The sequence below is a fragment of the Dysidea avara genome, chromosome 7, assembly GCF_963678975.1.
Source record: "Dysidea avara chromosome 7, odDysAvar1.4, whole genome shotgun sequence".
Classification (NCBI taxonomy): domain Eukaryota; kingdom Metazoa; phylum Porifera; class Demospongiae; order Dictyoceratida; family Dysideidae; genus Dysidea; species Dysidea avara.
This window is the reverse complement of record NC_089278.1, coordinates 31,972,441-31,980,864: the sequence shown is the minus strand read 5'-3', so window position 1 is coordinate 31,980,864 and position 8,424 is coordinate 31,972,441. Positions and strand designations below refer to the sequence as shown.

Genomic DNA, 8,424 nt, shown 5'->3' with positions numbered 1-8,424 from the left:
AAAGAGTACCGGCACCGGTTACGAACGTGAACGGCTATTTTACCGGCACAAGTCCATCATTTACTGGACTATCAAGCACACTGGTTGTATCTAGGCGAGCTAAGGTTGGTACGCGCCCCGAGCATTCGACTTTAAGGCACGCGTCAAGTAGGTTGTTAATGGTACAAACTCAATCATGAGTATATTCGTACATGTGTAGCTAGCTACTTATTTATAAATTTAGTATAATCATTCGACTTTAGGGGATGCGTCTAGTAGGTTATTATTATTATTTACTGAGCAGTCAGCCCTGCTGGTGTGCTCAGGAATCACATAAAGGGTGTAACTAATCACTGGACTGGACTACTGGACTGGAACACTGGACTGGACTACTGGACTGACATATTTTTGGTTTTTACACATTCTGAGGTTGGTTTTATTGAGTCTTGCTAGCTAAGGACCTTCAGAAAACTTGTAGTCTACCACTAAAATGATAAGTGTGAGGAGTGGAGTAAGCAAAAACTGACTTCTCACTACTTGTTATGCTCTACAACATCTATACACTTCTTAATATTGTGTTTTGGAGATTGTAATATATAGCAATAGCTAACCAAAATCACTGTACTATATTTGTGCTACCAATGATATACTGTATCCTTGAACTAAATAGCTCAGACCCCTAGGACACAACCTATCCTTCCTATTGTAACTAAATTCTTTCCTACATGCAATATACAAACTCATTGCACAACTGTAGGGTTTTTTTCTGCTGTCATAATTAGTTGTTACATGTGCTGGTTGGCGTACTATAATACGTGACTAAATATATTGGCATTGTAGAAGCTTACCACTATCTTCAAAACGTTATCATTGGTTAACCATAACTAGCACATTCCCTGTAGCATACTGATAAGGAGTACAGGTATATGTACTGTACAAGAACACAATAAGTAGTGAAATCACTATAGAAGTCAGTTTTTGCTTACTCCACTCCTCACACCCATCATTTTAGTAGCAGATTGCAAGTTCTCTGGAAGCCCTTAACTATCAAGACTCAATAAAACTAACCTCAGAATGTTTAAAAACCAAAAATATGCCAGTCCAGTAGTCCAGTCCAGTGTTCCAGTCCAGTAGTCCAGTCCAGTGATTAGTTACACCCTCACATAAACACAAATACATTAGGTACAACAATATGATTGGAGTCCAGTCATAAATAGATCAGTATCTGCAATTTCAATTGTATCAGTTGGTAGTGTGCTCCAGTCGTTTATTGTTCTTGAGAAATAGCTGTTTTGGTATGCCTTGGTGGATGAGGTAGGTAAGATGTAGTGTAGGTTGCCCCGAGCATTCAACTTTAGGGGATGCGAAAAGTAGTTCCTTAGTGTTAGGGTAGGGATACATTAGACATAAATTTTAAAATCAATTACAAAACTGAGTAAGTCCACTGGAGCAAACTTTACAAGTGTCCTTGTGAGGATCTCACTCCTCTAATACATTGGATTGCTGAACGAAGGAGACAGAAAGATAAACGGCATCTAATCCATTCCAAAACTGCTGTATATGGTTTTTTCCATTTTCAGAAAGTAAACTGGTCAGTCTCTTGTAAAATACAGTGGATTTGTGACCCATTCCTCCTGTAGCAGAAAACATTGATGGGGTGAAACGTACCATGTTCCGCCACTTCACGAAGTCGTGACTCATAAGCTTTCTTCTTCAAAGATTCATGCTTCCTGTAGCTTGAGTGAAGATTGGATCCTCTGTTGGAAGTTGCTAGTGGATTGAAAACTCTGATATCTGTGTAGCACTTGAAACGTCCACCCCAAAAACCATTCATTGAAATATCCAAACGTGCGCCATCCTCAACATTAGCTGTCTTATATTTAAAAGTCTTATCATCCAGTGGCTGCAAATGAGGTTCAACCTCTACATCATGACACACCTCAGTTAAAAGCTCAGCAGTTAGATCCCTCACCTCATTGTGTCGTATTGAGGGAAATCCACCCTTTGAACATGACAATGCATGATCACCAGAGAATGCACAGCCACATGCACAGTGAGATGGTGTTCGGGTGGGAAGCCAACCATACTGCAATGCAAGAGCATCTTGAAAAGCTGTCTTATGTAGAGAAAAGCCGTGTTCCTGCACAGGTAAAGCTGTTAGCCAGCTAGAGGCACCTTTTTCTTGTGCCAAACCAACAGCCATTTGAGGCCTAGTTGTGGGTTGAGGGAGCAGCTCCTTTGAAAGTGGGGACAAATTCAGCATCTTAGATTCCTTGATTTCCATCTTACGTGAAAGCTGACTACATCTAGTATCTGCTCCGTAATTGAAATTGTGTGACAGGATGTGCAGTCGTAATGGTGCTGTTACATACAGTGAGGCTGAGAATTCAGCAGGTGACAAAGAATCAGGAGCAACAATGCCCAAGCCTCCAAATCTAATTGGCAGGGCAAAAAGTGAACGTTGTAGTATACCAGGAGAGTCAAGACAAGTCAAGGCTGGTATGAACTTTGCTAACAGTGCTTTCTCAAGTTTGTGGAAGATGAAGTGTCAGGAACTGTACATGATACATACAACCACCTACTAATTAAACCATGAGTGAAAGAAGTGCAAGCGGCATGCGGCTGGGAGACTGCAATAGAAGACAGTTTGTCAATTTCAGAAATCCAGCAGTCAGTCTTATCCACAGCAAACTTCTCCACATACTCAGTGGTACCAACTGGAGCACCCAGATGAGGTCTACCATCAGATGTTACATTTACAGTAGCATCACAAAATATCTCCCTACCAATAGAACAATATTGTTGTTTAGTGACATGCCAGGTCTTATTTGCATTTGGAAAATAACCAAAGGAAGGACCCAATGAAGACACTTGGTTCCACCATTCTCGAAGATCAGAGATTTTACCACAAGCTGCAGCATCATCTGCATACCACACCTGAGTAACACGAGCAATTAATTTCCGAATCAAAGGTACTGTGGCAGGAGTGTAGAATGGCATTGCAAGAGGGTCACCTTGAGTTGTCTCTTCCTCCGAGTTAAGTCAACATAAAGACAAGCTGGGCTTCGATAGGTATTCATCAGAATGGTAGAAAATGATGGACACAGACATCTAATGTTATATAAAGCCACAGCTCTATTCAGAGAATTAAAAGCATTGGTAGCATCAATTAATAAAATGCCCTCAGTATCATCATTTTGAAAAGCTTCCCTCATTGGATGAACTGCAGCTTCACCTCCTGAAGGTTGGCCTGCACAGAGCTGCAGAGAACTAACAGCAAACGTAATGTCTTCACCAATTACAGACAAGACGGCCTTAGCAATTATATGATGTACTGTTTCTCCAATACCAATAGGTTGAACACCTGGATTTTATCCAAAGCTATCAGCCAGCAAGCCATCAGAGGGGAAATTATCACTGGATCAACAAATGTAGAACACAAACAATCTTATCTGAAGTAGAGCGGAAGGATGAACATAGTCCTCAAAAAACCAAACTTTGAAAAATTGCATCAAAACGATTCCAAGATAATGATAACTTATAGGGTTTTCACTCGAAATAGGAATGTGCTTCATTTTGTTGTTTTTGTGGAAATTTTCACACAGATTTACCTTTACAATAATGCAAACAATTAGTGTTAATCTGTTATTGGATTGTTTGCAGTAGCCACTCCAAGAAAATTCATTGTTTCCCATTTCATTGATTTCAAAACTGCATGCGGGTGGGCAGTTCATTATTCACTATATATATGCTACTAATTTATTAAATCCATGACCCACACAACAGTATAAAAGCTCCATGGGTTATGACTCTGAATAAGGTTACTGCTAGAAATAGTGCCTGTGTACTCCCTGCTATACAAATTCACATGATAAATAATGATTAAAATGTTCAGTTTACAGCATAATGAATTAAACCATGCGGAAATGAATTTGCATGCAGTGAGAAATCGGAAACAATAAATTTTCTTGGAGTGGCCTTAACTATATGTAAATGTCCAAAAAGTGGTCACATGACCAAAAATTCCTTCATATAGGATTTCCACTGCAAAATAGGATGGTGTACCTCAGCTTTTTTCATTGTTTCTGATCATTACACAGACTGACCTTAAGACAAAACAAACAAGTGCTAATATATTATTAAATTGTCTATTGCTTCCATTTCAATATCAGTGCAGTTTTAACCACAAATACCCAAAAGTGGTACTAAGACCAACAACCCCATTACAGCTGCTATAGCATTACAAGATGTAGAAGTCTTAATTACAAGGGTAGAAATACACTAATTGTGACTTAAATCACCCTAAAATGCAACGATTTTCAAATAAGCTGTACAATGTAACTTTTTGGCATGACCACCTTTTGTATGTTTTTGTGAGTTAAACTTATGCTGATACCCAATGCTACAAGCAATCCAATAATAAATCAGCACTTGTTTGCTTTATCTTAAAGTGTGTGAAAATCTCCAGAAACAACAAAAGGAAGCACCTTCCTATTTGAGTTGGAAATTCTAGACTGATAACGTCATAATTTGGCAATTACATGTACAATATAATTACAAGGAGTCAGAAGACTAGACTCAGGGTTACCAATTTAAGTTGCAGAATTTGCTTCTCTGCCCACAGTTGGAACAAAGCAAAGAGTTTCTTTTTCCCTTATTTAATTAAAATGCTGTATTTGTAAACACTAAAAAAATAGTTTCCTTATTACTAAAAAGGAAATAATATCTCAAGCTCTGGCAAGAAAAAAGAAAAATCAAATTGTAGCTACTTATAAAACTAGAAATTAGAAACATTTAGATTTTTAGAATGTTTGGATGCATCCAAAATGTGTGGCCATTGCAAGTTTATGTAGCAAATTTTAAAACAAAATATCATGTGATCACATATAGAACTTGAATTTCTGATTCTTCACATAAAAGGTAAAGTATCAGACATTCTAGTATCAGTATCGATATTTTTATTACTTGTATATCGCCCCTGGACTGTGACAAAGTAGTGGTTTCTTGTTGTCAGGGATGAACCAGTCAGCCTGTGCAGTGAACTGTGCCTTAAGAGGTTGTTTATTTCCCGTCTGTCATTTTTCTTGCATGTCTTTATCTCATTAATTTTGTTTCTGTAGGTTTAATGAGTGTACAGGTAGCTCAAGATTGACCATTAATAATACACCATGGACTATATTGATGACCCTGAACTCCTATGGTAGATGATGGCAGAGGATGATTTGATATGACTAATATTAAGCTGGGAGGCAGGTTGGGGTTGGTTTTAATGGTTCTATGGGATTATGAGAGAGGATCACTATAAGTGTGAAATGCAAAGCATGAAGGACCTGGGGTATATGCTCCAAGGAATTTTTTTAAGATACACGATTTTGATGAAATTTACTACTGAGAAGCCACTGAATGTTAGAGATGTACCAATAATCAGGTTAGCTATTGGCTATGTCGGCCTTGTTTTTAGCATATATTGGTATCAGATTGGTTCATTAATGGAGTTGGAATTGGAGTGGGTGTGGGGGTTCTTGTTGGTTAAGAGAAAAGAAAGAGTCACCGAATTTGACAAAACAATTAAGGCTTCCTCACACATCCACTTTTATAACTTTGAAGCACCATAACTCAATGTAGGAGTATGTCATTAGTTGCAAATTTTGACCTGATACTGGTACTATGGAATGAAAGTTTTAAGTCAATATATATATATTACTGTGTAAATAGCTAGCTTAACTTACTGAGTAATCAAGTTACAGTTGGTTAAAGTCAGAAAATTGGATGTGTGTGGAAGCCTTGTTTTGTCAAATTCGGTATTTTCTTGACAAATAATCAGCTGAAAAATATCACGAAGATGGCTACTGGCTCGCTAGTGTTTTAGCTAACTATCAGAACTCATATATCAGTTGACTCTATACACTAGTAGTATCAAAGATGAAGCGCAGAAGTCAATCATCGAATAGAGGTCAATCAAAGCGTGCACGTTTCCTGGACTCGTCCTAGAAGTACCAATCGACCTGAGGCGGAAGGTGATGCCACGAGCCAGAGAGAGATACACTTACTTGGGTTGATAAAGGCCAGCTTGTGGAAGAAATGGTTCGCCAGCTGCGTGACCATCCTGTCTTGACATCTTCGTTGCCGTCATGACATCTGTCTCTAGTTCCAGCGTTTTCATCACCAGCCGTTGTGTCATCCTCCCTCGCATCCTCCTCGCTAGTGGTTTCTGCGTCTTCCTTATCCGCAATTACGTCATAATGAAAAAAATGGCGAAAATCGAGATGTGCCCTGTGAAGAAAAGGCAAGAGAGAATTCTGGTGAGACTTTGTTACTATAATCTTATGCAGGGGCACGTATTTTCGTGCTTCTTTAGGTCTGCTTTTGAAAACAAAACCACCAGACTCGACTAGAGAAAACCCGAAAATGCGTGCCCCAGAGCGAGCTCCAGAGAGAGAAAACCATCAGTTTTATTGATGAAAAACACAGTAACAGTATAATTATAGTTATAGTAATAATAACTTTACAGTGCAAGGCATGGTACAATTACAGTCATATGAAGAAGTTTCCGGGGGAAGTTTCATGCTACACTGGCACGGACATTATTTTGCTTAATCACGGAACACTGTAATTTTCACAAACTAACCTGCAGAACTAATTCACAATGCTTTTGTTTCATTGTGACACTAGGTTAATGGCTGTCAAGACTTCAAAATAGCTCAGAGTGTTCCTTTCCAAATATCCGCCATTCAATTTGCCATAGAAAAAGCACCCTTAAAAAGATGAGTAAATTTCCTCTGATTTCCTTCTGCTATAGCTCATCTTAATCGCTATTCACTGCTTTTTCCAATTCTGGTTCGGAATCTGAGGTATCTATCACGTGTTGTGGGTTATTACACCTTTTATTGCATGCCCCCGAAATGTCCAATACAAAATGTTTGGGAAAATTTTCTACACTTGGTTTTTTGTCGAGCCTAAATTTCCATGAATTGGACTTCTTTTGGCATCATTGTACTCACAGTGAGTTGCTCTACACATATCAAATCTGGAAAGTTACTAAACAGACTTGAGGTAGGCAGTACATGATAACTAATGTAATTTTTAATGTTTTTTCAATCGGAATATATTGGACATGCCTGTTCCTGGTGGCATTTTTGCCATGAACAAAAGATTAGCAAATGTCCGCAAACTTCTTGATATGAAAGAGGATAACATTGGATTTTGCATATTGCTAGGCTGTGCTAGCAGCGGGAAAAAAATTGAATTACAGTAATACTTAATTAAAATTAGGGGTAGGAGCACTGTTGCAGTAATTATAACAAGGGCAAAGGAAATAATATGTGCATGAATTACTTGAATTAAAGTGTTCTGTAAAATGGTTCCACAAGTGCTCGTAAATAATATTATTAATTTGATTGTGTTGAAATGTAGTTCAGTGTTAATAGGGGGAAGAGCATTCCAAAGTCTAGGGAGGTGATTGAAATAGAAATTACTAATTTTATTTGATGAATAATTGTGAAGCAACTTGTGAGCTGTAGCTGATCTTGTCCTACTATTAGAGAAGGCTACATAATTCAGAATAATAAAGTGATCACTTGGCTGTTTTAGAGATTTCACAAAAAAAGTAGTTCATAACAGCGTTGAAACCGGGTCGGGTCATCCGGGTCACATTTTCTCCGGGTCATCCGGGTCTGACCCGGATTGGATCACGTGAGAAACGAAATTGTTCGTTTGATAATGTGGAACTTATAAACGCTATCGCATAGCTCTTTCGTGAGCCACGCCCACTTATCGCATTACCAACATATGCTCAGCCACGCCTATTTGTTAGTAAGTGCAGTATGTAGCATGAAACTGAGGGTATCTATGGTGAGGGGTAGCTATTGTCAGTAGGTGAAGACCTTTTTTTTTTTTTTTTTTGGTCTTCAACCTACAGCTAGGCTGAAGTTGCAATATTTACTCAACACAAATCAAACGCGACTCGTTCGCTCACCCGAGACTAGCCGAAACACGTCTCGGCTTTAATTAATCCGGGTCACATCCGGGTCAGTGGGTCATCCGGGTCAGCAGTAGTGACCCGGTTTCAACGTTGGTTCATAATAATCAAGAGTATACATCTGCGGAAGTAGCTTTAGTTTAAGTAGTCATAGTCTGTAATCTGATGTGTAATCATTCAGGATATACTTGGTGGCATGCCTCTACTCTCTCAAGTGTAATAATGTCTTTAATTAGGTATGGGTTCCACAGTTGTGAACAATATGTCATTTGAGAATGGACAAGTGCCAAATAGAGAGATCTTCTAGCCTCCATTGTTCCAAATCTGCCAAATGTTCTTCTTAATGGTGCAAGGAGTTTATATGCTTTCGAGCAGATCATATTGTAATGATTATTCCATGACTGATTACATGACGTTTGTATTCTGAGATCACGATGTTCGCTTAGATGGGATAGCACATTGCAATC

The 8,424-nt window shown here is 38.6% G+C and overlaps 1 protein-coding gene and 1 long non-coding RNA gene across 3 annotated transcripts in view; one reads left to right on the top strand and one right to left on the bottom strand.

Annotated features, from left to right (window-relative positions):
• Positions 1-3,842: 3,842 nt before the first annotated feature.
• On the bottom strand, positions 3,843-6,239 carry LOC136260212 (uncharacterized). Its single transcript, XR_010703454.1, has 2 exons — positions 6,030-6,239; positions 3,843-4,085 (listed from the first exon to the last, which is right to left on the bottom strand). It is a non-coding gene; the product is annotated as an uncharacterized lncRNA (long non-coding RNA).
• LOC136260211 (myotilin-like) overlaps positions 5,793-8,424 on the top strand; it is a 43,583-nt gene continuing 40,951 nt past the window's right edge. The window contains exons 1-2 of one of the 2 annotated variants that reach the window (XM_066053853.1): positions 5,793-6,281; positions 6,338-7,032. The gene's annotated coding sequence lies outside the window, so the exon portion shown is untranslated. The remainder of the gene's footprint in view (positions 6,282-6,337; positions 7,033-8,424) is intronic. The other variant, XM_066053850.1, reaches the window with a different exon arrangement.